The sequence below is a fragment of the Falco naumanni genome, chromosome 5 (genome assembly GCF_017639655.2).
Source record: "Falco naumanni isolate bFalNau1 chromosome 5, bFalNau1.pat, whole genome shotgun sequence".
NCBI lineage: Eukaryota > Metazoa > Chordata > Aves > Falconiformes > Falconidae > Falco > Falco naumanni.
In genome coordinates, this window is record NC_054058.1 from 77420463 (window position 1) to 77447276 (window position 26814).

Genomic DNA, 26814 nt, shown 5'->3' on the forward strand with positions numbered 1-26814 from the left:
TGCCAATATAGTTGGGGGGAAAAAAAATAAGTCACAGTACAGATAAGCAAGGGTCAAAGTTCTGGTTATGCTTTAAGTTCCAGTATTGGCACTTCCTGTTCTAAAATACTAAAACCAAAGCTAAAGTAATGGATGACTATTCTTGCCCCCTTCATATATGTACTTCTGATTTGCTTGCTTACGTTATTATAAACTATTAGGCCGGTTTTAAAAGGTCTTCACTCCACAGGAGGCATTGCCACAGGCAGGCAGGCCGGCCAGCGCTGCACTTAGCCTTCCTGCACCAAGCTCGGCCCAGGAGAAACCTCCCGGTGCAGGGCGGGAGCCACAGCGGTACCCTCGGTGGTACCCCCGGCGGTACCCTCGGCGGTACCCTCGCACCCTTCCGCCTCTCGCCTCGCCTGGGTAAGACTCTTGCTGCCAACCCCAGCCACCTGCCTGCGCATTACGCAGCTATCTACAAGTGCGGGTGTTCCCCTCCAGGAACACTCGTGCCCTATAGCCCCGTGCGGCTCCTACAGCAGCTTTCTCGAGCCGCTGGTCCCCAGCGGCAACAAACCCACCCGGGGTCTGGGGCGGCCCACGCTGACGTTCACCCCCCGCCGCGCAGCGCCCTGCCCCGGTGCACGGCCCCGCAGCTCCCCCTCCCGGGCCCGCCGCCCGCCCGCGCTCCGGAAACAAGAGGCGTTACTTACTGACGCATGCTCCCGCGAGGCTCTTTTTTAATTTTTTTTTTTTTTTTTTTTTTTGACGTCCGTGTTCAACTCGACGAGCAGGAAAACCTCGGGATTGGCACAGTAAGTGCAACAATTTTCATCGTGAAACCCCCGTTTCATTTATCCCTTCATTCTTCGCCTGAAAAGTTGTCAAACTCCGCAGGGAGTTTAGGCGGGCTTACAGAAAGCAAGCCCTTCGAGCAGATGACGAGCCCACCATACCACAGCTTCAGCCACTCCAGTAAGGTTACGTGCTTCGTCTGCCTCTCTCAGAATCTAGCACTTGCTAAAATCCATGGAATAATGCATGGTAACCGGTAATTAAAAATTCAGCTTCTGAGATTCTGATTATCTTTGATTTTTACCCAGCGGTGTCCAAGCAGACCCAGAACTAAGATCCTGTTACAGTCAGCTCCTGGGTAAACACTAAGCTCTTTATCACCTATTTTTCTTCTTAAAAGTACTCCACACTCACACAGATTTCCAAGCTGTGGTGTCACCACCCAAAATAAAAAGCTACATCAGCAAGCTGAGCTCTGCTGCAGCACAACTCCGTGTGTTAAAGCAGCCCTCAGGCAGCCGACTGCTGCGGGAAATGGTGGGTTCCCCAGTAGCTGGAAATCCTTCAGCATCACTCTCAAGATGTGGAATGGAAGCATGTTTAAGCCTTACCCGATGCCATTACAACAAATTTGTTTCAACCACATCTCAAAGGGCAGCCCCTCGGCTCCCCCCACAAACACACAACATCTCTCGCAGCTGAGCAGTTGTTGGCTTGTCCACTAAAACCAGCCAAACTCAACAGTTTGCAGGACACCAGCATAGGACCCAAGTTTAAACGCAAATTTATTCTCACAGCTGTGTCCAACATGAAGCATACCAACAAATATAAGCTCAAATCATAAGGTACTTACAAATGTTTTAGGATTAAATTCTGTACATTTGCACATGTGCGTGGAGCAGTGTTCCCCAGGAAATTAAGCTGGAAGATGTTCTCTAGAGTGCTGCATTCCCTGGCTGTGCACCCTCCCTGACTCCGCTGGGATCCCAGTAGAGCAGGAATGGCCCCAATTTATTCCAGTTTCTTTTTTAATCACAAAATCCTCTGCCTGAGGCCTTGGAAGAAGAGAGAAAGCGGATGGGGAGTGTGAAAACATGGAACCAGCACTGTCAAAAATTAGTTACGGTAAGCAAGCTCTTCAGTGGGCACTGCGGGTCCTCCTGGCAGCAGTTTTAATAGGGTAGAAGACATGCTGACCCAACTGGACCTAAAATGGAGCCCAGAAATTTAGCCAACAGATCTTTGAAGGTACATAACCTGTTGGTTTGTGTTTTGTTTTGGGGTTTTTTTTTTTTTTGTTTTTTGTTTTTAATTTAATTTGAACGTGAGGCTTGAAGTAAAAAATAAAACAGATTGTATGTTTGGGGCATAAGCACACATAAGCAAAATTATCCTGAGTCCTTCCCCAGGATTTCTGTGTAAGAAAGTATCCACTACAGGTATACATGCCTCACAGAAGAGGCAATCACTGAAGCAAAAAAATAATGAAACAAAATAACATACTGAAGCAGAAATAAGCAGAAGAGAAACAAGTAATAGGTACAGAAATAACAGCTAAGTAATAGCAACATGTAAATAAATAATAAGACAAATAGTTAAAAGTTTAAAACTGACTTGAAAAAAAATCCAGCAAAAATTTATGCCCATAAAAAGCTCCAGCAAAGCTGGCTAGGATGTTAGACACTGCTAATACCTATTTGTGCATCTCAGGTTCATGCCTGTGGAGTATGCTGTAACAAATAATCCTGGGGATCCACAGGATTGCAAGGCTGCTGCAAAGTGAGTGCTGACTGCTGCCTCACATGAGTACGTGATAAAGGTCATTATCACGGGTCTTGAATGGCCATTAAGTCATTGTGTGGTTCTGAATGTTTAAAATATAACAAAGGGTAATGCTAAAGAAGGGTTAACTTCTTAAACAAAAAAACATACCAGAATTGGGGGGGGGGGGGGTTTGGGGTGTGTATGCATAGCAACCATGCAAACAACCTAGCAGAAGTAAATTCAAAATAATCCTTTTGCTATCTGAAAATAAAAATGCATCTTCTGAAAAGCAAAGCTAACATTAGCTTTTGTTTAAGGTACAATTAGGATATTGACCGTTTTCTCTGTCTTAATATAAGGCATCTCAAGTGATCCATCAATAGATTGCCTGAACTAAATGTTTCAGGAAGTGATAACCAACGCTTTCATTTTCAATCTAAAAAAAAGGAACTTATCAACAGTATCAGAAAGCTTATTTAAATAGAAGAGGACTTCACAGTTGAGATGAAGACCACAGATGAATGTGTTACTTATAGATTATATAGAACCTTATAGATTAACTTCTTGTAAATAGTTTTCTTCATACAATACGATGCTAACAGAGACAGTTTGTGCTAATGATAGACAAGTTCTGCAGTCAATCATACAGAGAAAATATTGCACAGTAATTAATTATTTTCTAACTCTAGAATCTTAATACATAAGTTTTAGATACAGAACACAATCTGGAAAAAGGTGGAGAACAAAACAAACCAACAGAAGTACAATTCATTGTAGGTAATATGGGGGGTGGGGTAGGTGGGAAGGATTTTTTTGGTAAAGGATCACTCTCTTTGCTCATCTCACAGGCTTTAATTAAGTGACTAAGAAATAAGGAGCAGCTAATAGCGATTCCTTTGTAACCTGCTTTTTTTCAGGCTATGAATGTGGCTCTGGTAATAGTAGTACTACATAAAAACATCAAGGAGACTGCCTATTTATGTCTTGATATAGACATTAACTTACCTGATGTCAGCACCGAGTTAGTCTTAAAAACACCCTGATATCCTATCTTGAAAAGAAAATATCTAATTTCTGTAGTTAGTTGTGGACTGATGGAGCTGGGTTTGTCCACACTGAAAAAATCAAGTGATATGCCAGCAGTACTTTATAGCAACTTTTGTGTGCTGTGCATCAGAAGAATATTCCGACAGAATTTTCAATAGAAGGTTCCAAATATAAATATTAAGTGCTTTCCTGATGGACACTGGCACTATCAGACAGCTTGCACATTTAAGCTACTTGAACCTGGGAACATTTCTTAGTACCCAGTACACGGAGACTGCCTAGTCTGGAATGCGTTCTGGGACTAAAACTTTAAAATGCAGAAACAAGAGTCCAATCTGCTGGGAGTATACATGTTTCTTGCTAAAGCTGTGTGGGCCTAAAATAGTGCCAAATTTAATTTTGTTTTCTCATACTGCTAGGTAGGTCAACATGCAGGGGTCTTTTTCCCCACCTAGAAACAAGGCTACAGCTTCAGCAATTCAGCACCAGCAAAAACAACAGAACAGACTTCAGGCAAAAAATCTAACCTGACAGAGAAACAAAATACCAGTACATATATATTTGAGTAGCAGCTGTATGAAGTCTTTCTGGGTTTTCTGTAATTGCATATTAAACCCACTCTGAGCCCCAAATCAGGTTTATGTTTCAATGCCACGGATATTTCAACACCAAAGGACAGAAGAGGGGTGTCAAGAGAAGTGCAAGTCAGAGCACTGGGGAAAGCCAAAATTGTACTGGTTTTGCCTGCAGAGATAATTTCAGAAGAGTCTCTTAAAACTCCGCAGATGGCTGGGTAAAAAGTACCAACAGATATTTCATCTAAACCGTATTTAGCGGGAAACAGGAGAGGGCCCTGCGATTTCTATGAATTCCAAGGATCCTGACTCAACAACTCCAACAGGTCAAGTATCTGATCCAGTTTCAGAAACGTGCTCTGTGAAGTTCTTTGTGGCCTATAAAACACCCCTGCTACTCTTAAAGCATCATAGACCTTCATAAATAAATCAAACAACTGTTGTTATACTGAGGAAAAGTACAAAGCCTGACTAATAAGTGCTGCTTGACAGATACTCAGTTATGCTTAGGTTACCCTACAGATCAGACTGATGCCTCAGCAGTCCTAAATTTTCACAGCAGCTGCTCCAGAAAGGCCATGGCATTCTAGCTTCTTATTTAACCTCTTGGAAATGAAAAAGCAATGAACAGAGGTTTAACTGAGGAGTGCCTTGGTTCTGCACAGTTCACTCCTAAATCCATAAATTAGACTATTATTTCTAGGAAATCCTAGAAGGCCTGAGATATATCCATACCCTGGATACTCCATGTGTTTCTGCTTGCCCAATCCATGCATCTGAGATCTGCCCGTATTTCAAGCAAGGAAGCTACTCCAGTCCCTTTCACTTGATAGCAGTCAGTCCTTGCATGAGGTTTGCCCCATCTTTCCCATACAGAGATGTATGACACACATAGTTCTCTCCATTTTCATTCTTCATCCAGGTCAAGGTGGTGTTGCCCATTTAGATGTCAATACTCATACAAGTGACATTTTAAAAATAGCTTCAAATACTGTAACAGCGTAAGAAAAGACAAGCTACCATCTTCTTTCTTAGGAAAAACATAATCTTTTCTGAAAATGCTTATTTAATGTCTAGCATTTCTAGAAATCTAGGATTTCTCTTTCTTGGTCATGATTCCTAGGGCTTCCTTACAGATAAGTTTCCCTTATTAAAAATAAAGCATTGTAACAACAAAGTTAAGAACAAAATTTTGTTTCCATTTTGAGTTGAAGTTTTCTTGCTGTAAAACTTTTAACCTAAATTATCTAAGCAAGTTGAACTATCAAGAAGTGATCACACTGTACACTATTAATTCTAGCTACGTTTTGGAAAGACAATCACATAAAACCCATTCCTTGTTCTCAATTGCTTATAAATGATGCTATCAAACATTTGGGCACCTCACCAGTGCCATGGAGCTCAGCAGTAAAACCACAAGTGCAGCATCACACTTACATGCTTCTAGGACAGCTGATGAAACTAATCCAACAAGGAACAAACATTCCTTCTCCAACACTTAAATCTGCAATTCTTCAAGCAAGCTCATGGAGACAACAGATCCTTCAGTACTTCTATCATACAACTTTTTTCCACCGCTCTATTCTGAAAGCTTTTGAATATTTTTAAAGAAGTTTTACATGGTAAATGATACACAATGAGGTAATGAATGCACAAATAAAATATGCAAAAATAGTATTTCTTACGGGAGCAATGCTGCTGTACATTGTAGTGCTTTCCTTAAGTTTAGTACTTTTGTCCTCATACACATATTGCTTCCTTAAGGTGTTACATGGAAAAGGTCTCAAATGTATCCTTTAATCACTTAACAGAAACGAGCAAATTTGTTGCTTGATGTGTGCAGTGCTGCATACATCTTCACAAGCACCCCATTGTTAACATTTTCGCTGTGAAATTCCACAATCCTAGGTCCTAGTTGCTATCTCTTAATGACTTAAATCAACTAATTATTGTTTTATTTCAGTTAGTCTTTTACTCTCACATTAGATTTAGTGATATAGATTTAAATTAAATTCACTTAATTTTCATGTCCTGTGGGCATGCATGGTTTGACAGTACTGCAAAAATCTACTGCAAGTTGCACAGAAGTTGATTTAAACCATGAAACCAGTATTTAATTGTTTGCTGACATGTACCTCAATATTGACTTATGAAAAATAGTCCAGAGTGGATTTATCTGTACATACAAAAGTACACTCAGAAAACATTTTAAAGACACCTGTATGCATGGAAGGAATACAGGTTTTATTATGATATTTTAATTCCTGAATCACAAATCAAAGCTTTTTTTCCATTATTTGCTCTGTGACTACATGTACCACCTCAGATTTACAGAATTTTATAATAACCATTATGTGGGAAAAAAATTTTACTTTTATGATTAAAAAATACATTTTAGAAGTTTTAAACATAAAAATGTCCTAACCTCTTTTGTTCTGATCCCCAGCCTTTGTGTCATTAAATACATTTGCTCAGATATTATACAATAAAAGCAATCCATAAGTAAAATTCATAAGGTTCTTGTGCAAACTTGTATTCAATCTGTTAGCTCTTCCCTCCTGAATTTAGTGCTGCAGAAGGCAATGTCCTGGTTACACAGTCCAGCAGTCCTCCCCATTTTTCCCCATTTAATTCTAATTTTCTATAATTTACAACTTTTACTGTAATCCTATTCAGTCAGCATATGTGGAGTTTTAGAGTTGCCTTTCTGGACTTCCTGTGTCTTTTTATAATATTAACAGGGTTACTCCACACATTAAAATTTACTCCCTACCACATCTCCCTTTAGGGCTGTGAATTCCTGTTAGAGATGAGCATGCCTTTTTGGGGAAAAAACAGCACACAACCACCAATTCTTAGATACATCAACAGTCTGTAGACACCAACTACCAAAACCCCCACCCCTCAAATCCAAACAGCATAGCCCTGAAAAATAACACTTTCAGATTAATTCAAACAGTAATTCTTTCATCTTCAAGGTCAGGTGTCCTTTTCAAAAGATACGCTTTTAAGATTGTAGTTTAGATAAGACAGGCAGAGCTGATTTAATAATTAATTGCTGCTGCTGTTGCCTCTGTAAGTGCTACTCAACCATGCATTCTCCCTGCTTTTTCCTTGCACTGTCTCTAGCATTCACTGCCACCCTGCTGGGTGAGCTTAGCTTGCTAAACCAGCTGAAAACTAACCAAAGAAAGGGGGGAAAGGTGTGTAACAACAAGAAAAAAAAATAATCAAAGTAAATAGCTTTCTCCTTTTATTCAATAGCAAGTTGAATAGTGTCACTACAGGGCAAGATGAGCAGTGGAAGCACTGCAGGTCAGGAAGAGGACCCCAAGACCGGGTAGGAAGGGTGAGATGAGAGGGGTGGGTTCTGCCACCTATGCAGCAGCATGCTATTAGATTAATTCAGGTGCCCATTAGATGCCCAATGAGCGACAACCTGGCACAGTGATAGCCAACAGAGCTGTAAAAAGGGCACTGATGACACCAACAGAGAAAACATCCTGGAGAGCTAATAACATTGTAAAGCTGCTGAAGGTTTTGCTGCTGTCAAAGCAGGTTCTTGCTTATTTTACAAGGACCGCTGCTGTCACTCGGTGATCAATCCTTGCTGGAGAAGAGCATCACTGCACCTTGTGACCTGGGGCTGCTCTCACAGCTGAGCCTCCAACCCGTACTGCCTTCTTCCAATCTACCAACGTTTACCATTGACACTCAACAGTTTATTCCCGCAAAACATCACTGACTGCTGTCCTCTTTATAACAATGTTATTTTGGGAAACAATGGCAAGCGCTGACAGTCTGGCATCAATCGTCTGATACTTACTTGCACCACACTGGCTGGTCTTAACTAGCTGCCTTCAGTAATGGCCTTCATACAGAGGAGAGGACATGACAAATGTGGGAAGAATAAGTAACTAGTCATACAGTAATATTCTGTGAAATGTAAAGAACTGGATACAAAAGGAGAAAAACTCTTAATTCATTGTGTATCACCACAAAACAGTGTGCTTCATTTTCAAGAATAAAACACTAGAATAACTTAGAGCTGCTGAGCCTACTGGACACGCAGACCTATGCCATCAGTGACTTTTACATATCCAAGAAAAGACTATTAGAGAAGTAATACAGAGGCACAGGGAATTTGTTATAACGCTTCTATACTCAGTGCACCTTGCTAGACTTGGGACTCAATACTAGTAACATTAGTACCTTACTTGTGAGACCAATACATTTCATTCCAAAAAAAAAAAAATCTAATCCTGCCACTGAAAATTCTCTAGAACTTAAACTTTACAATAAAAACATTTTGTATTTTTAATTTGCCCCAAAATTTTCAAATAAAAGATGAATTGGAAATATAAGTTGCACTGTTTATCCTCTCTCAATTAATTAAAAGAACACTTTTTTAGTTAAATTGAGAGTTTAAAAAAAATAAATCCCACTACATTAAAACTAAGTTCCACGTCAAAAGAAAGTTTCACTATACTAAAACCAGTAAGTCAGCATGGAATACATAAAACTAGGTTACTGGTCAAAAGAAAAACCAGCATGAAAGACAGTGTAAGACTGCTAGGTGTGAAGATCTAAATGTTCATTTGTACCACAAGTGAAGAGGTTATTGCATTTCTTGCCAACACTACATGAATATTCCACACATTAAGGAAAGAGATCAATTCAAGCAACAAACTTCAGGAAGCCTTTTGATAATGTAAGAATAGATGGATTGCAATCAAAGCTAAAAAGGAAACTGCTACAATATGAGAACTTTGCTGTAAGTGGCTACACCACATTAATAAAAACACAACATCACTGCAGTTAATCTTTTACTTTAGATTAATATCAACTAAGACAAAACATATTTTAATGTAGGTTTATTTTAAAATTGTGTAGTCATTTTTGCCATCAATACAATCTAATGTTTCTAGGAATGCAAGTTATTTTTATTAGGCAGCCAGCTGCAGACACTGTTGGAACTACTTAAGTTTCAGAAAAACTGGGAAAATTACCATTCATATGCTTTCAAAAGCTTCCCAAACATGTGAATGGAAGCTGTGTTTGAATGGCAAAAGTCAAACAGTTTTGAAACTAAAGGAAATAAGTAGTGATTTATTTGCAATGTATCTTTTTATTCCACATAAACCTGCTTATGCTTAGTGACCAAGATCTGGTCCATGCCTACAAGAAGGTACTACTGCAATGGTGTATTATGAAATAATCTTTAAAAAATGAACCATGAGCAACTGCTTTAAAGACTTACTTTCATGCACGCAGTGTAGAGAAGGCAACAATGACTAATGGGGAGAGGCACTGTTCACCCAGCTGAGTCCCACAGTGTGGGGGAAGCACTGCATACCAAGGAATGCTTGCAGGGAAGGTAAAGCAGAGATACTCTTATATCGCGGTGAAAATACAAGGCAATAAAATAACTTGCTCAGCCTTTCCTCCTGTAGTATTTTTTTGTGTAATTAAAATAAGCTGCTAAATGTCAGTGTAATTATATGAAAATTCCCTTTGCTTTCACTTAGATAAAGCCAATATTGAATGACTACCTCACATCTAGATGTCTATACTGTCTTCACCTAAAGACAGGTAAGCCTAGGTCTCCATGCTGTACCATGATAGCATGTGCAAAGCCCACATGATAAAATCTTACTTTTTGTAGTAATACTGATTCCCAAGATTTCAGCATTCATCCCTTTTACAGAGAAATCAACACACAAAAGTTACTTTAGGCCACAGCACAGCTTCCTATACAATACTCAGCATAGCTGTCATTCTTCAATTTACACAAATTATTAATTACTACAGCTCCACCCAGCAACACTTCTTATGCATATTTCTGAATGATCTAATTAAACTTCTTAGTTAAAAAAGCAGAGCTTAGTTTTTGCAAATAGGCATACTTTATTTTTTAGTCAACAAAAATAGACAATGTAAGTATCTTCAAGTGATTTGAATCAGACACTTAATACACTCAACTGCAGTCTCTAAGGTAGCATCAGCTACCTACAAAAAGTAGCACCAGCTAACATTACGGTGACCACACCTGAGTGTGCAAGGAACAGCACTAGCGCAGCAATGTGGACACTCAACTTTATTAAATCTTAGAAAACTTAATGTAAATTCTTGGCAAAAATTTTGCAGACTCAGAGCCCCAAAACCATTTCTCCCGAAGACCACCAGTATACATCTTGCTAACCAAGTGGATCTCAAAGAAGCCAGCTATACCTGCGCAATGTAACATGCTTGTGCTCTATCTGTGGTCCTACTTCAGCTTGGAGGGTTGAATTATTTAAGAACAAACTGACCTTCCCCAAACTAACCATTAAATGGAACTTTTTAAAAAACAATTGGGACTGATCTGTGTGGTTCAGCTGAAGCTGAGCTTTAAAGTGAAGCATAATAGAAAAATGAGGATGGCAAAGCTTAACTGGTAAAACCAGCTTAGGTCAATAGTGATGCTGTCTCACCAGGTGTAAAGGTCTTATGTGAATTGCACTAACAAAAAAGAATCCTAATTTGGGGCGGGGGTGGGAAGCTGGGTGAAATAGTCTTTAAATGCCCAGCACAATTTGCAACACAAACACCGAGGAGCCAGCAGCTTCCTCTTTGAATGAAGCAAGGGTCTGACCCCTTCCTGTGTCACAACCCCCCATGCTTACTTAATATTTTTTGTACTGGCAGTAAAACAAACATCAATTCTATAAGCTTCACAGACACACGGGTATCAAACAAAAGACACCATATTGGTATTACACCCAATTTTAGAAGAGACAGAAGACTTATTTGAAGGAGCACCTTCAGATCTTTGTTGTCTGGACTGCCCAGTAAGTTTACTTGTGATGAAATAGCTTGTAACTTATATTTTATAAATTAACTTACATTTTTAAAGCAGATGCTATACAGCCACATAAGAACAAAAAATGACGACTCTACATTTACAAAAAAAATACAAGACGACCATAAAGAAAATGCTACTTTGGCATCCAATGTAACTCCAAAGGCATGCTTTACAAAGCTGAGTTAAGCCACACTTTATGCATTAATTTCCTTCACAGACATTAAATGCACAGGTCAGATCTTCAGTTAGCTGACTCTTATACAGACACACACAGAAGTTTCAGATGATTATGTTAATTGGAACTAAGAAGGATGTAATACCTTTTCAAGAAGATTTTCTCATAAAAGAGGTTTCAAAAAAATGAAAGTACTAGTGGACCCCTCAAAATCCTGTTTGGGTAGATCTGAGTGGAGTACAGTTCGTATTTGCCAAAGCTAAAGAAGGAAAGGCTGCACAGTAAAGGTGTGATAGGCTGCAGCAGCAGAGATTACTTTTGTTAGATCATGAACACATCAAAGCATCACTTGTTTTACTTGCTTAACAGTTGATATTATGCAACTTTGACTACAGAGAGTCAGAGCTGGCGTATGTACATTGTCTTGCCATTAATCAGTACTTTCCAACAGATATTCTAACTTTCCTTAAGCATTAAAGAAAATAATTACATTGTTTTCTCTTTTTTCTGTTGTATCTATGTTTTGGGGGAAAAAAACAACAAACCCAAACCAAAAAAAATTCCAACCAATCCAACCCTACATTAAATGTCAAAATTAAAAAAAAACCAAACAACTCAAAATAAGACACAAGACAATTCTACTAAATGACTTTAAACAAAAACAGCTTAAAAGCTGAAAACCTTTTTTTATAAAATGGAACTATGGAACAAAAAAATCAACGAATAATGAATGGTTAAAATAAAATCTCGCACCCAGCTAGCTGAATTTAATTGTTCAGTGGAATGTATTTGTTTCTATAGCTCTCTTGAAACCGTGACGCTTGAAGCTTTATGTACCATTTAGTTGAACTTTGCTTCATCTCAGTGATACTAACTAGAATTATCACATCCATACCTACATGTTAAAAAACAAAACCAAATCTAAGTTGCCTGCTTAAACAGTGCTTCTGGTGCAAATGCTGGCAACAACTTTGTAATTCCTTCATATAACTGCATCACATGATAAGCAACTGGAAATAAACTTGTCCTAGCACAGGGGCTACTGAGTAACTTGAATCCCTCTCTGCGGATGAAAGCAAAGCAGAAGAGACTGAAGCCAACTTTGCCAGGTTTCACTGACACAGATCTCAGAAACGCAAGGGAGAAAGGCACTCCCCCTTTTCCTGCTTGCATTTCCAAATCTGCCTTTGTATTTTGACTTTTCATCACACGAAGAACAAACAGGATACTCACAGGTTCAAAATGACTGGGCATCCTCAAATTTGGGAAGAAGCAACAATTCAGGTTTGTTCCCTTATGCCTCTCTACAACCATTTGCTGCAAGTGCTAAGAGAGAATCACGATGGGAAGGCAGAGAAGCATGTGGATAAAACTGGCACAAAGTGTTGAAAAGTAATGACCTCAGAGCATGCACAGGCAGGATCTTCATTTCGCCCATGCTAACTGTAAGATACAATCTTTTCAGCTGTTTCCAAGATCCCCAAAATTGGGGAATGACTGAATAGGTAACATAGTGATCTCAAAACTACTAATGCCTGTGAGACATGATAGTCCACTATTTGTGGTTTTGTTTCTCTAGTTTATAAAAACAAAATGAAAGCTGTGAACATAGCATGGACCGGATATGAAAATATCCCAACCTGCCTCTCTTCCTAGTTCCCTTAAATAACCCCCAAACCCTGCAAAGCATGTCCCTCACTGCAACACTGCCACTGACCTTTCATTCTTGCCCCTTTTCAAATAGAAAGACAGGCTAATTTTGATCTGATTTATTCCCAGTCTGCCCGATAAGGCTTATGGAACAGTAGGGATCTGCGCCATGGAAGAGAAAAAAAAACCCCAAACATTCCAGTTCTTCCCAAGTCTAATAAACAGACAGTAGACTAAGTTTTCATGACTCCCAGGACTCCAAGCTAGGAAATACAAACTGTTACACTGGGGTTGTAACATCCTCCTTCTGCCCTTGGGGGAAAAATATAAAGGGTTGGGTTTTCTGGTTTGTGTCTGCACCCCCAGCCCCACCCCACCCTGCCCTCCCCCCACGCCGTTTTTTACCTCTTTGCAAGGAAAAAAAACCCTGACCTTGAGAGGTAAAATGTTACGGGGCATCTGAGGTATTATCATGTCACGTATTAAGGAATATTTAACTCAGTGCGTGCACAGTCCATAGCTCTCCACAGCCACCAGACCTACCAGACATGAGCTGTGCAGCAATGAGAAAGACAAACCATAAGGGAACACTCAGGCTTTGTCAACCAACCTACTGCTGGGAACTGCTGTCTGAGCATCATGACTGTCCTCAAAATTATTTTATATTCAGAACACATCAGTAGTTATAACTGATCCAACACATAGAGGAGCTGGTATTACTATGGCTCTTCCCCCCTGCCCCCCCCCCCCCAAACTATCAATTTACAATTCTCTGACAATTCTGTGGCTGGCTTTACTTCTTTTATATGACCAGCTACTTTGGCTTGGTTCAGAGAGTGGATTTGTTTTTAAAATTCTGACTGACAAAGTACTATGTATTTGTAAATTTTTTTTATTAAAAAGCCATTTAAATGTTAAGTCTCAAAAGAAAGGTGGTGAACCCCTGTTAGATGACCACTTCCCTGATTAAAGCACTCAACTTTCTGTAATCAATCTGAACCCAAATCTTCCCCTCTGCAGAAGACAGCCCTGACTACAAGGGCAAAGTATTATAAAGGGTGTTGAGGGTGATTGCTCTCCCTCCCTCCCAATGAAATTATTTCAACCTTTTATAAATACACTTCCTGAACCAAAGATTGGATCCCAAGCGAACATTTTATTTGTCAGATTTAGGGATACACTCTCTCTTAGTCTGAGCCACAGCTATTTAGTTATTTTAAGCAAAATATAAACATGAAAAAGAGAGAAGCAGTCACTGTGGACTTGAACTTGTGTCTTCCAGTAGCAAAAGCACCAACTCCCTCAGCCTGCAAGTAACTCTGGGCCTCTCTCAATCCTTTCCATTTTTTCCCATATAAAACACACTGGAGAAGCAGGCAAAGCCTTGCAAGAAGAGCTGTTCCATCACTCCCTGTCAGATGAAACACCCCAGTTCCATTAATAAATGCTAATGGAAAAGAACCACACTGTCCACATGGGTGACTACAAACACCCATCAACACTGGTAGCCTTCTTAAGGTGCTCTTGATTCAACTCCCCTCAGATTAGGTAAGAAAAGGGTAAAGAGGATGTCCCACATTGCATATTAACTGTTCTAATCTCCACACTAGTGGCTAAAGGATCAGAAATCATTTTACAGACCTAGACTTAAATATCTTCTGGTTTTTTTCTTCAGTCTCCTAAAAGAAAGATTTTAACCTCAGGCCAAGTACAACATTTCACCTCTAGAGGCATGAAATTTATTTTGATAAGAAAATGAGAGAAAAATTTGTAACACTAAAGTCATTTCTTTAACATGAAAAACCTGTGTGTCTTCTTCTTCAGCAAGATATAGAAAAAAAAAAAAATCCTGTATTTTCCAAATGCATCTACCCAGGAAATGGCAATGAACCACTCCCTAGTAGTCATTCTAGAATTAAGGCTACAATTGCATTCAGGGTGCAACGGATTGATCAGCTGATATATATGTATACATACAGAAATGCACATAGACACATATGTGTAAATAAAGCTTTGTTTCTTTTCTAGTCCTGACAAAAGTGACCTTCATGGTCCAGAATCTCCAGAGGACTTGGAGATCCTGTCTCCAACTGAACAGTGGCAGAGGAGGCTGCAAAGTGGTTTGACAGAGCCAGACCATCTGTATTCATTCAGGAGCTCCCCAGAAGCCACAGATGCAGTTACTAAGCTGTTAAAAAGAAAGCAAAGCCTCCCACTGAAAACCACCTTGAACCTAAAGATCAGAAGGCTACGTGGACATCTGTGGGAGCACAAACAAATAGAGTAGCAAGTTTGCAGTGTATCCAAGCCAGAGGGGTAGAAGCCCTAAGAAGGAACCAAGTTAGTGTACATACAGGTATGTACAATGTATTGGGGGAAAGTCAGTGTAGTTTTGTGGAAGAATACGAGTCACAAACACCCTGGAAAGTATAAAGCGATGTGTGGACAAGGGACAAGGGAAAATCCAACTGACACAGTCTGTGAGACAGGAAGGAGAGTTGCAACCCCCACCCAAAGGCTAAGAAACTACTTACAGAGCAAGGAAAAGAGGATAAAAATGGTCCTTAAAGAGAATTTCAGCAGTGGCATGCAGCAAGAGACTGCATTAGCGCCTGAACTATTCAACATATTCAGAAGTGATCCAAAAAAGAAAGCGATGGGTGAGGGAACAAGATCTTTGTTATATAATTACTCAAGAGTACTAAAGATGAAAATCAATAGATTGCAAAGAGACCTAACATTACTGAATGGGGTAACAAAATAGCAAATGAAATTCAATGTACAGAAATGTAAAGTGACAGACATGGAAGAAAACAATCTTGACTTTACATACAAAATGATGATCTCTGAATTATTCTTACATGGTAATGAGAAACTGGTCTTGTAACAGTTCTATAAGTTATCATCTCAATCATCTCTAGTGGTCACAAAGGCAAACCAAATGTTAGGCAAAGAATATAGCACATCATACCACTGCTCCCCTCCTTTCAAAAATGGTTTAGAAGAGTTGGGCAAGAGACAAAAATACATAGCAAAGACATGGAGAGTCTCTGCAAGAGTGACAATTAGACAGATTTGAACTTGTCAAACTGGATGTGTGACTACAGAGGAGGGTTATGATGCACATTTATTATGAAGGTGGACAGGAAATGATTGATTGTTGCTGGTTCAAGAACAAACCAAAAAAAGAGGTATTTTGTCACACAGCATATAGCTGAGTTTTGAGAATCCTTTCCATAGGACCCCACAGCTCTCAAGTTTCCATTATGTTAAAAAAACCACCACTGAGTCAACAACGACAAACACCAGACTTTTCAAGGTTCCATTTTTTTGCTGTACCATTTCTATACCCATCTTACTAATCACACAGTTCTGCACTGTGCTCTTCTCCACAGCCTTAACTGTCTGGTCCTGACTATGCCTTTCCTGCCCATACAGAAATGCTGAAAAGCTTTACTGCTCAGTTCACCATTCCCACTAAATGCACCTGGCATTAGACAATGACAAAAATATTTATTTAAACAGCAAACTAACCCTTTGTTGTCCTAGTCAAATTCAAAAGCATTATTTTTACTCATACCTTACAATTTTCATCTACCTATAGTCACAGAATTGAGAAACACTTGTCTTTAGACTCGTTTGGACATACATAACACTACTGCAAGCTTAAAGTACACGTGAGGATGCATCAGTCTGCACCGTTCACGCAATCTGATCACCATCAAACACACACTAAAGCAACGTGAAACACCTATAATCAATGTAGACCTTTTAAGTATTGTTGGCCAACCACTGGCCCATGTTTCAGCTTGCACAGATGTATTCCTGCTTCAGTATTTTGAGGTAAAAGTGGCACCAAAAATGAGACTCTCCCTGCCAATCTTTCTTCTAACAAATTAAACTAAAAAAATAGAAACAATTATTCAATCACCGATCTCAAACCTGAAACTACATTTAAAAAAATATTAAAACTCTCTAGTTACACAATTAGGAAAGCACAATATTAATGATATACTCATGAAAAGAATACTTTATACAACACAGGGAACAAACAGAAAGCAGGCTTATCAAATGATACATTAATGCTGCACATTTCTCACATGCAACGCTTGATATTTTATGTAAGTATGGTATTAGTTATACTTCACTAGTTGCAGAGCAGATGCTAGGCATGATAAGAGTATTTCACAGAAACAAGAAGCCTATCCAAAAAAAAAAAAAAGGGGGGGGGGGTGGATGTTAACCGGGAACATTTTCTTTTGATTAGTGTTCTGGGAAATAACAGCATTACTAGTCTTACAAACATAAATAGCTAATGAGGCAAGTTACGTGCATTTTATTTAGGCATCTTAAGAATAGCGAGGTTTTGGTGCAGGAAGCTAAATCAAGTATTTGAAATTGAATCGATATCAAGATATACACACAGTGAGGTGAGCAAGTTGCCCATTATCATCTGCCTAACATTTTAAACAGTTCTTTCATTACATCTTGCAAAATATAGTTTCCTTAATCTATCTAGATGAATGCAAAAAATTTTATTTTGAAAACAGAAGCCTACAGTGTATCTAACCTATCTGTAACAATAAAATATATTTTAGAACAAGGCCTAATTCAATATTTTAGCATTTAATGTGACAATTATTACATTAATATCACCAGTTAAATAGAATAGCAATAAGCTATTAAGGTAATTATATGAATCACTACAGGACTGTGAAATGGGAAACACACAGAGCTTCAGCTATATTTGAAATGATGCGCATTTTAAGTACAGTATTTTACGCATGCAAATAAAATGTTTTGAATAGGTTTGGCACTAGTCAGGTACTAGGTTGTGTACTGCTATTACAATGAAATAAACAGAACTCACTAGATTTTAAACATGCAGCTGTAACAAACATACTTGCATACTAGACGAAAAAAAATCATATTAAAATAAAGAAGAAGGAATATTTTAAAAATTAAGGTGGTGTACAAAATCTGGGATAAATATTACTACTTAAAATTGTGGAATAATACCTAAAACAGATTTGCCAGCCTTGTACTAGCTAGCTTATAACAGTTGAGATTCCCCTCTACTAAAATATAAGGGATTTTAAAAATACTAAATAAAAAAAAATATTTCTTCATGAAAGGCATTTAATGTCAGTACTTCCAACCTGAAAAAAAACATAAGGCTCTTGAACTACAGCTTGGTCTTTACCTCAGTTGGTCTCTATTGCACCTGTGTGAAACAGAACATATGACTATCCTATTATCTTCCTGTATTGTCCAGGGACTTTTGTCTTCCCAACTGCACCCAAGTGGCCTGCAGATATTAGAAAAGCAACAGAAACATTGTTGGAAAGCAGGTTTTGAGACTATCAGAACTAGTACTTCCGGAAAATAGCAAACTGCCACTCCAGTCTTCTTTCCACACACCATTGTACATAAGGTAACCAATCTTGGCAGCCGTGAGGGCCAGCGCTATGTTCTGTGGTCATCCAACCTCCTCCCAGGCCCAGTTCTCCAGCTTTCAAGGGAGCTCTGAATGCACCTTCAGCCCCACCTGCCACCTCACATGCAGACTCAGCAACCGCAACTCATGGCAGAGAAGACGTTCAACTGCTGGAGAAGACACTACCCAAAAATTGCTGCTGTCCCCTTTGCGAAAAGCCAACAGTCAATGGGACAAGAATCAACTTTATAAGCCAGCTTATAGCAAAAATCTTAGTACAAGGAGAGTAAGAAATTCCTAAACTTGTAATAGGCTTTGCAAGAAATTGCTACTCAGTTACATAGTAGAAATTGCAACAGTCAGAAAATGAACAACCCAAAATGTTTAGACAACTACCCAAAGTCATGGTCAATGGGCAGGGCTCTATTCAGACAAGACGTCTACAGACTTGGAGTGGAACCTATGATCTTCAGTAGTGACTAATCCAAATGTTAATTACCTTCTGTAACACATGCAGAGTGAAACACTGCACCACCAAAAAAACCTACACCCCACCCTCAAAAACCCCACCACATCTTCCTTGCCTGATCACATGCAGGATAAACAAAGAGATAACAGAGAGAAGAGACTTGCTCTTAACACTACCATACTTTTCAATACAGCGAAGAAACAATTACTACTTATTAGGGCCTTTGGCAAATTCAGATTCCACTTCAAATTTCTTTTCTTTACAGTGCATCACAATTTGACATAAAAAAGCATTTGTTCTTACTTATCTTTACTCACCAAAACACTTCCAAACAGTGAATTCAAGAAGCTCTTAAGTCTGTTTTGCACTTTATCTAGGAACAGGACTACAAAGTCTTTTTTAAAAATTATTTTTAAAAACATTCCTTCTCCAAGATGGAAGACATCCACCTTATTCAGACCAGGTAAGACAAGCTATGGAAAACCTCAAGTCAAATACTATTATTTTTAATTTTGCCAAATTTTTACATGTTATGATGGAAAATTTTCACTGTACGTTTCACTTCTCCCTCCCTATCACAATCCCCATCCCTCCACCAGTGAAGCAGCTGGAAGAATGATGCACTAAATGCAGCCCTGCAAATTATAGTATGTAGGAGATTAAACTTAAGCCTAATGCTACAGCCAACCTTCAGCAGCTGAGTTCTATTAATGGACGCTCCTTAAAAGAAATCCTTACTGGTTGCTATTTAAAACTACATCTCTATTAAAAACTTGACTGAAAGAAATTACAAGTAATATGTATCTCTCATCAATGCCATGACAACAACACTCAGTTCAAGTACATACTGCATCATTTACCACAATTTATATGAAGTAAAAAAAAAATACAAAAGGGTTCATTAATCAAATACTGTCAATGAATACACTATGCAAAAGAGATAAGCTAATTTATAATGATAGGAATTATCTATAAACTGGAACAATACACTTCCAGTGCACTGAAAAGCCTGGTGTCATTATTACTCTTTCAATCTACTTCCTATATCAATTTATTTAAATCAGCATTGTAAAATTACAGCACAGTCAAGGCACTGTAAAGGCACAACTTAACACATTTTCTTCTGTTAAATATTCACTGCTCCCCAATGCCCAATCCTTTAAGATTCAACGCTGCCAAAATATTGCTGCTTTCTCATTCAAAGCATCTTTTGAATGAAGAATTTTTCAATTGACACATCAATCTAGGATTAATTTTTGAACTGCAGTATTTATCTATGGGACGTTGTCAGCTTCCTACTTACACAAATCATTGACCTTCTAACTCTCCCTGTATCATATATATTTCTACATCTGAACTTCGCTGTTTTAGGTCTGTCACTGATGATGAATTAGTAACAACAAAGACGAAGCAGTTTAAGTAGTGGGATGAGAGTAGAAAACATTAAAAAAAGCCAACTCTATCAAATATCCTACTACTTATTTCTAAGCAGGCAGGTCAGTAAGTCTGAATGCAGCTCCACTTTTGATTCATATGCTAGACTAAGAAAAGAAAACACAACAAACTCATCCTAGCCTTGTGAGATCTCAGCAACCTGCAGGGTGAAGACACATTACATTTGCTGTTGCTCTAAGCAACAGCTGCACATTTTTCAGATCCTATCACACCCCATCCCTTGGTCCTGGTACTACTCCCTGTTTTAGCCTAGGTTATGGTGTGCCTGGTGGTTAGGATATTTTCCTCTCCTAGGGGGTGGAAGATGAGAGAATAGCTCCTATGTGGCAAGGCTACTCAATCCAAACCTCTTGCTTCCTGGACAAGTAATTACAGAGAAGGTAGGATTTTTTTTTTCTTTTCTTGAATGAACATGGCCTTGTAAAAGTATCTTTCACTGAGGTCTCTCCAAGGTACGTATCAAAAAAAAACCCCAAGCTGTTTGCAGCCCTGGATGAACACAGTAGCCAACAATGAGGTGACCAACACTTTCTCACACACAAGCGGCTAAGATGGATTTTTATTTATTGCTTCATTTGAATCAAGTATTAAAATGCCAATTGATTACCTTTTATGAATCAAAGTGCTTTTTTGTATCTGGCCAGAGTCTACCAGCAGTTAGGATATAGCGCTGGTCTCTTCAAGGAGTAAACAAAGACATACTTTGCATTTCTGTACCTATCCAGAATCTCAAGAATTGCTGACAGTCTAAAAATATGACACTTCAAGAATATGTAGGGGAAAAGATTAATTCAAAGGAGTGCTGTTCTAGTTTTGCCTCTTCAAAGGTAATATTCATTCTACCTGGATTGTAGCAGCAATGTACTGAAGTTCTATGGGAATGGTGCAAAATATGGCTTGTGACTGCAGTTTCACAGTGACTGCCATTACACTGGGTTTGGAGAACTTGCAATGATATGGACACAACAGACCCACATAACCTGAATGTACAATTGCAGGAACTACAGCTTAGATTTTCATTGCAGATAGGAGACAAGAGGTTTACGCCACTGGCTGTACTTTGGTCTCAAGAAAAAGATTTCTGATAGAAAGATTGTAAAGCTGAAGGGAATTTTTTGTATGCTTTCAGCTACTAGGGGGTTCCAATTTAAAGTAATGGAAATGAAAGTTACAGACAAAATCAGTGTATCCTAGGCAATTACACAAGTAAAAATATACAAATAAGGTACATACAGAACATTCAATTACTTCTCCTCCCACCCCACCAAAAGAAAACTGGGATTCTTGTAAGTCTAGCTGGTACTATTTCCATATTTAACAAAAAGCAGGAGGAACAAGGGTAATTTTCATTATTCTAATTCTTTTATGCAGTGAAGCCTAACCATGTGACAACCAGAAAGTTATTCAATCAATAATGATATCATATAACAAGTTTTGACAAGGCTGTGAAAAATGAAAATCTCAGTAACAGAAGGAGAATCACTCAAAATGCCATTCTTTTGAAGGGCACAAGAGCACTCCCCCTGCTAAAAGGCCAAATGCAATGGATAAAATATTAACAATTACAGAATCCTGAACAGCTGTATTTAATAAAAAACAAGGCATTGAATAATTGAAAATAATATAAAAACTGAGACTAATCCATCAAATGTGACGGTGTTTCCTGTATCAAAATCCTTATGCAAAAAAAGATGCCAGCTAGTAATGTTCCAGCTAGTGTTAAGAAAGCAAATAATTCTTATTCATACAGTAAGCTCAGCCTTTTTGTCTTCATTCGTGGTTCATTAGATCGTAACATACAACCAGTACAATGTACAATACTTAGTCTGAGTGATTAAAAACATATAACCTCTCTTAGGAAACTTATTATGATATGAACATGAAAATAATTTATTTAGATTCTTCAGTACTCCATTGCTTTCTAGTTTGTTTTTCTTATAAATGATGCTTATACAGCCAAACAGAAGAATAAAAAGGAAATATCCTTTTCCAACCTTCATGAGAACACAAGGATGTCCATCCAAGGATTTATAACTCAGAAGTAATGAAAAACAAGTGTAGGTTTTTTTCTTTTTTTTAAGGAATAAGAACTTCTACTTCTTAATTAGAAACCTGTTAGAATAACCTCAGAGACAGGCAGGATAGACAGCAATGAACCTCCAATAAATAAATCAGCAAAAGAAGAGATCTTCATGGTCATTTCTCCTTGACGAAGGAAATTTGTTCTCCTCTGTATGCTACAACTACATCAAATGGGGATCTTAACTATTGAGTTCATTAAGATACCCTCCACAGTTTTGGAAACTGTTCCACAGTATGTTTGGAAACCTTCTTCGATGATTATACTGCAGTTATTGTTTAACCAAGCTGCATTATTTAGCTTGATAGTTCACCTCTTCCCCCCACTTTTAACACTTTCCCATAATTAATTTATTTCCTCATATTAGAGGAAGTAAAGAAGTTTTGACAAGCTCTCTATATGTACAGTGCTTGTTCTTCACTGTGCCAGAGCTACCTTTTAGGAGAGATTCTCCTTTCAACAGGAAAAGAGCAAAGTTAACAAGCCTATTATCATATGGAACATTAAAAAAAACCCTCAAAACACCAACCAAACCCAGAACTGCATCTGATGCTCTTTAGTCTAGTAAAGGACAACACAGTGTAAGAATATGAAGCTTTACTCTCTTCCGGGCCAAAGGAAAATAGAAACATCTGGGAAATGGTACGGGTCCCATCTTAAGTAAAAGACAGACTGTCACAGAACTGGAGTTAACCAAAGTCATATGGACAGAGCTCAGCATAGGCTGCCACCCTAAAAACCTTCTAGAAAACAGATATATTGGACAAAAACCTCCAAACAAACAGCAAGAACATTATGGTATTGAGAGATACTAAACCACAACATTTCTGGTGTCCCAAGAAGTGCTCAGTATCTTCACTGAAGTTGGAATCTGAGAACAAAATCTCGAAACTAAAATTCCCCACATGCCAAGTACACTTAGAAATGCTCCAAGCTGCATAACTAGATTGACTGCTCGTTTCAAACTATTTTACAGAGAAATAAATACAACTACATGTTCACATCTTGTACCACTGCAACAAGTTACTCAAAAGAACTAGCTTCAGAAGCAAACAACAGTATTTCAACCCTATTGTTGATGACATTATGATATATTATTTTCTAAGTGCACAATAATACTGAATGACCTCAAGATATTATTTGATTTATATGGTTTATCCAGCAGCCTATAACAGCAAGTCTCTCTTTCAGTTGGGCTTACACCACATGTACATGAACAGTTTAATCCTTACAAATGGATATAAATGTTTATCCCACAGATAAAAGGATGTGAAACTGCTCTTAAAAATAATTCAGTATTTCTCTAACTTAAGAGGCTAGAACAGATCTACGACTTTGCAACACTGAGCTTTACACTGTTTTTATTACAAAGACTCCGAAGTCCAGCAAGCTAGTCCTCTAATTAGCCAGATGTCTTCTTTTACCTTCCTGATTTCTACCGGTCTAAGGTTGTATGATGCGTTCATTGCCTCCCATTAAAAAAAGCCTGAACCACAACCAGATTTTTCTCTTTTTCTGCTCAATATTCCAGGAATCAAACCCTTAAAAGTTAAGTAACAACATCTGCCTCTATAACCTTCACAACTTCCCAGAGCCATCAAGGATGGCTGCCACATGTCTGAAATTAAAGACAAATGAAACAGTGGGCCTTCTTACACTCTGGAGGAAGGCAAATACCAGTAAGGGCTCAAGAGAAGTGTTACAAAAACGTTTACTAAACTAAGCATTCCAGTGCTGTTTCAAAAAGCCAAGACCTTCCAGTTACAATGCAGGGAACCTAGAAACATAAAGCACGCATCTGGCACAGACCTAAATCCTTACTGAGAGACTATGGACTGGATCTTACCAGGGATATTAGTAACAAACCACACTTTGTGGGAGATTCTGGGATAGATCTCTACAAGTCCTTGTCAGTAGTAATAAAGACTCCCCGGGTCGCAGCCTTCAAGAGCCAAAAAACCAGTAGTGGCTTCTAATGTTTTCTCATTCCACTGTCTTTGTTACAACTTTACAGCTGCAGTTCAAGACATGTAAAATAATGTGGTTTATCATAAATATGATAGTCTAAACCACCTCAGAGTCTATTGACAGGTATGTTCAGCATCACTGAATTTACAGGTATACTGCTGGATGGCCTAACTAACCTAACAAAAACTGATCCACCAAATTGTGTTCAACAGGTGATAAAACACTAAATAAATGTGAAAATTAAACATTCCTGTTTCACAGAAGAGCCTAGTGCAGCCAGAACAAGCATCTCAAATGAAGCCTTCTCTAGACCTTTCTCAATGGACTACTGGTAACATAACTTATCCAGTGAGCGATTATTCAGCCACAAGCAGCTCACAGTTAATCTTCTCTAACGCAAGATTTTTACCATTTTCTCACCATGTAATGCAACTACAGATCAATTAAGAAGATCCATGTATAGCTCTTCTTTATATCTTACTAATTTCTTATGAAAACAACTATATGTTAGTAGATGCATGTCACTTATATGAGTACTTTGAACAGATAATTGATAATTTTTTCAAAAATAAATTAGTCATTTTACAATAGTTCTCAGGATCTCCAAGAAACTTTCTCTCTTCTAAAACTTCTTTTATATCATTTTAGTACAGCACCTTCACCTTTACTCCTTTTTCTTTAAAGCAGAAAATGTTATCTATATATTTAAAGTTCTTCCACAGGCCTTTCAGCAATATTCCAGTAAACCTTTTCTGAAACAAGTCTGACTAGATTAAGTACAATCTTCAAAAGGTAGCACTTTTGGTCAATTATTTTCAGTATTCTCCATTTCTCTTAACACAGTCTACTTTTTTTTTTTTTTTAAAGTCTTTGTTGACCTTAGGCTGTTAAATCAAGCAATTCAGAATTTAATGCCCAATTTTCAGTGTAACAGGATTGCTATAATGAAGATGAAGTAAAAGGAATTGAATAAGAAATGGAGTAATGGAGAAAAGAGAAGAAGAAAAAAGGGCAGTGACTCACATGGTCTTTGCAGTTTACAGGCAATATACACTGATGGTAACCTGTTACTTCGAAAAAGCTCAGAAAGTTCCTTCTAACATGGATTAATTTACTGACACTAGAAAAAACACCATTCTATATGCCTCCTACATGAAAACAGGACCAACTTTCATCTGCTCTCGAAACCAGAACGTCATGTCGGAACCAGCACAACTATGGAAGACTATGGCAAGGTGTTATATAGGTTCCTCTGTTCTGTAGCGGAGCTTTATTAATGCACCAGTTCAATGTTTATGGTACCCACTGTACCTATGACCATACACAGAGATGCTCTTCTATCAGTGAAAGAAGCATAAGATACCTGAAGCTGGGCAGGAAGAAGCCATATATGACTAAGGTCAAGAAACCAAGAAACAAATTTTGAAAATAATAGCAGGACAGCTTGTTAAAACACTGAAATTAACACCTGCCCCTACCATTAAATTAGTAAGTTCTTCTCTCACTACATTAATACTTCCAGATCTTTTCTTATTCACTGGTTATAAATGCTACATTCTACTATGACCATTTTTGCACAATTATTTCAGTCCAGGCCAAAGGTAGTGGTGAGTCGTACAACTGCCTCTCATTAGCATGAATGCAGTTAGTTACTCCTGTTTGGTTGTTAGCAGTCCATTCATAAAAACCCAAGGTAAAGTTTTGGTAATATCTCTTTAAAAGTAAATAAACTTTTTATATTTTCTGCTCATCCCACTTACATTTTCCATTTACTGACTTGCTTTGCTGTCAAGAAGACTGAAAGGACCACAGGATTTATGTTTATTTGTTGTCTGTAGGCAAGGAAAATATTTTTTTTTCTCCCCTTAATGTATTTAATTGATTCCATCCTCAATACTAGCTGTCTTTCATTATTATGCAATCACCTTCAAATTAATTTGATTAAACCTTATGCAAAGCTAGCCATTCCAGTCACACTCTACAATTCTTTAAAAAGAAAACCAAAACAAACAAACAAAAAAACCCCAACCAAACCACCACAGAAACAAACCACTGGACAAACAACAAATAAAGCACTGGACAAGTAATAAATAAAGCTGACCTTGGGATGAAGTTTTTCAAGAATATTTCAAAGTAGTTTGTTAATCAATAGCAAAAATTTCTAACTAAAGTAGTTCTGCTTACAAATAATCAACATAAAAATTGTCACCTTGCTGCTGTCACACTAATTGAGAAATAAATATCTGCACATTTCTGCAGCTTCTCAAATGAACATTTTTCAAGAGAATCTTAAGAAACATGACTCAACATGCCAATTATGTAAAAAATGAAACCCTATGATAAATATAAAAATAAACCCTATATACACCCATGCATAAATCCCATCAGAAAACAATCCATAACATCCAACTTGTAGTTAATGTAGAACAGTATTACAACCCTCACTTTACAGCTTTGATAAAAGACAATCCAATGTTAACATCATAGTAGTTTTAGCCTAGCTAGTATTTAACTAAGAGGCTTTATTTGTTGTAATACATTAATTTAGTATAACAAATTCAACTTAAAAAGCC

General features: G+C 38.0%; 1 protein-coding gene across 4 annotated transcripts in view; it reads right to left on the reverse strand.

Annotated features, from left to right (window-relative positions):
- ATXN7L1 (ataxin 7 like 1) overlaps positions 1–26814 on the reverse strand; it is a 114658-nt gene that overhangs the window by 47096 nt on the left and 40748 nt on the right. The window lies entirely within an intron of this gene.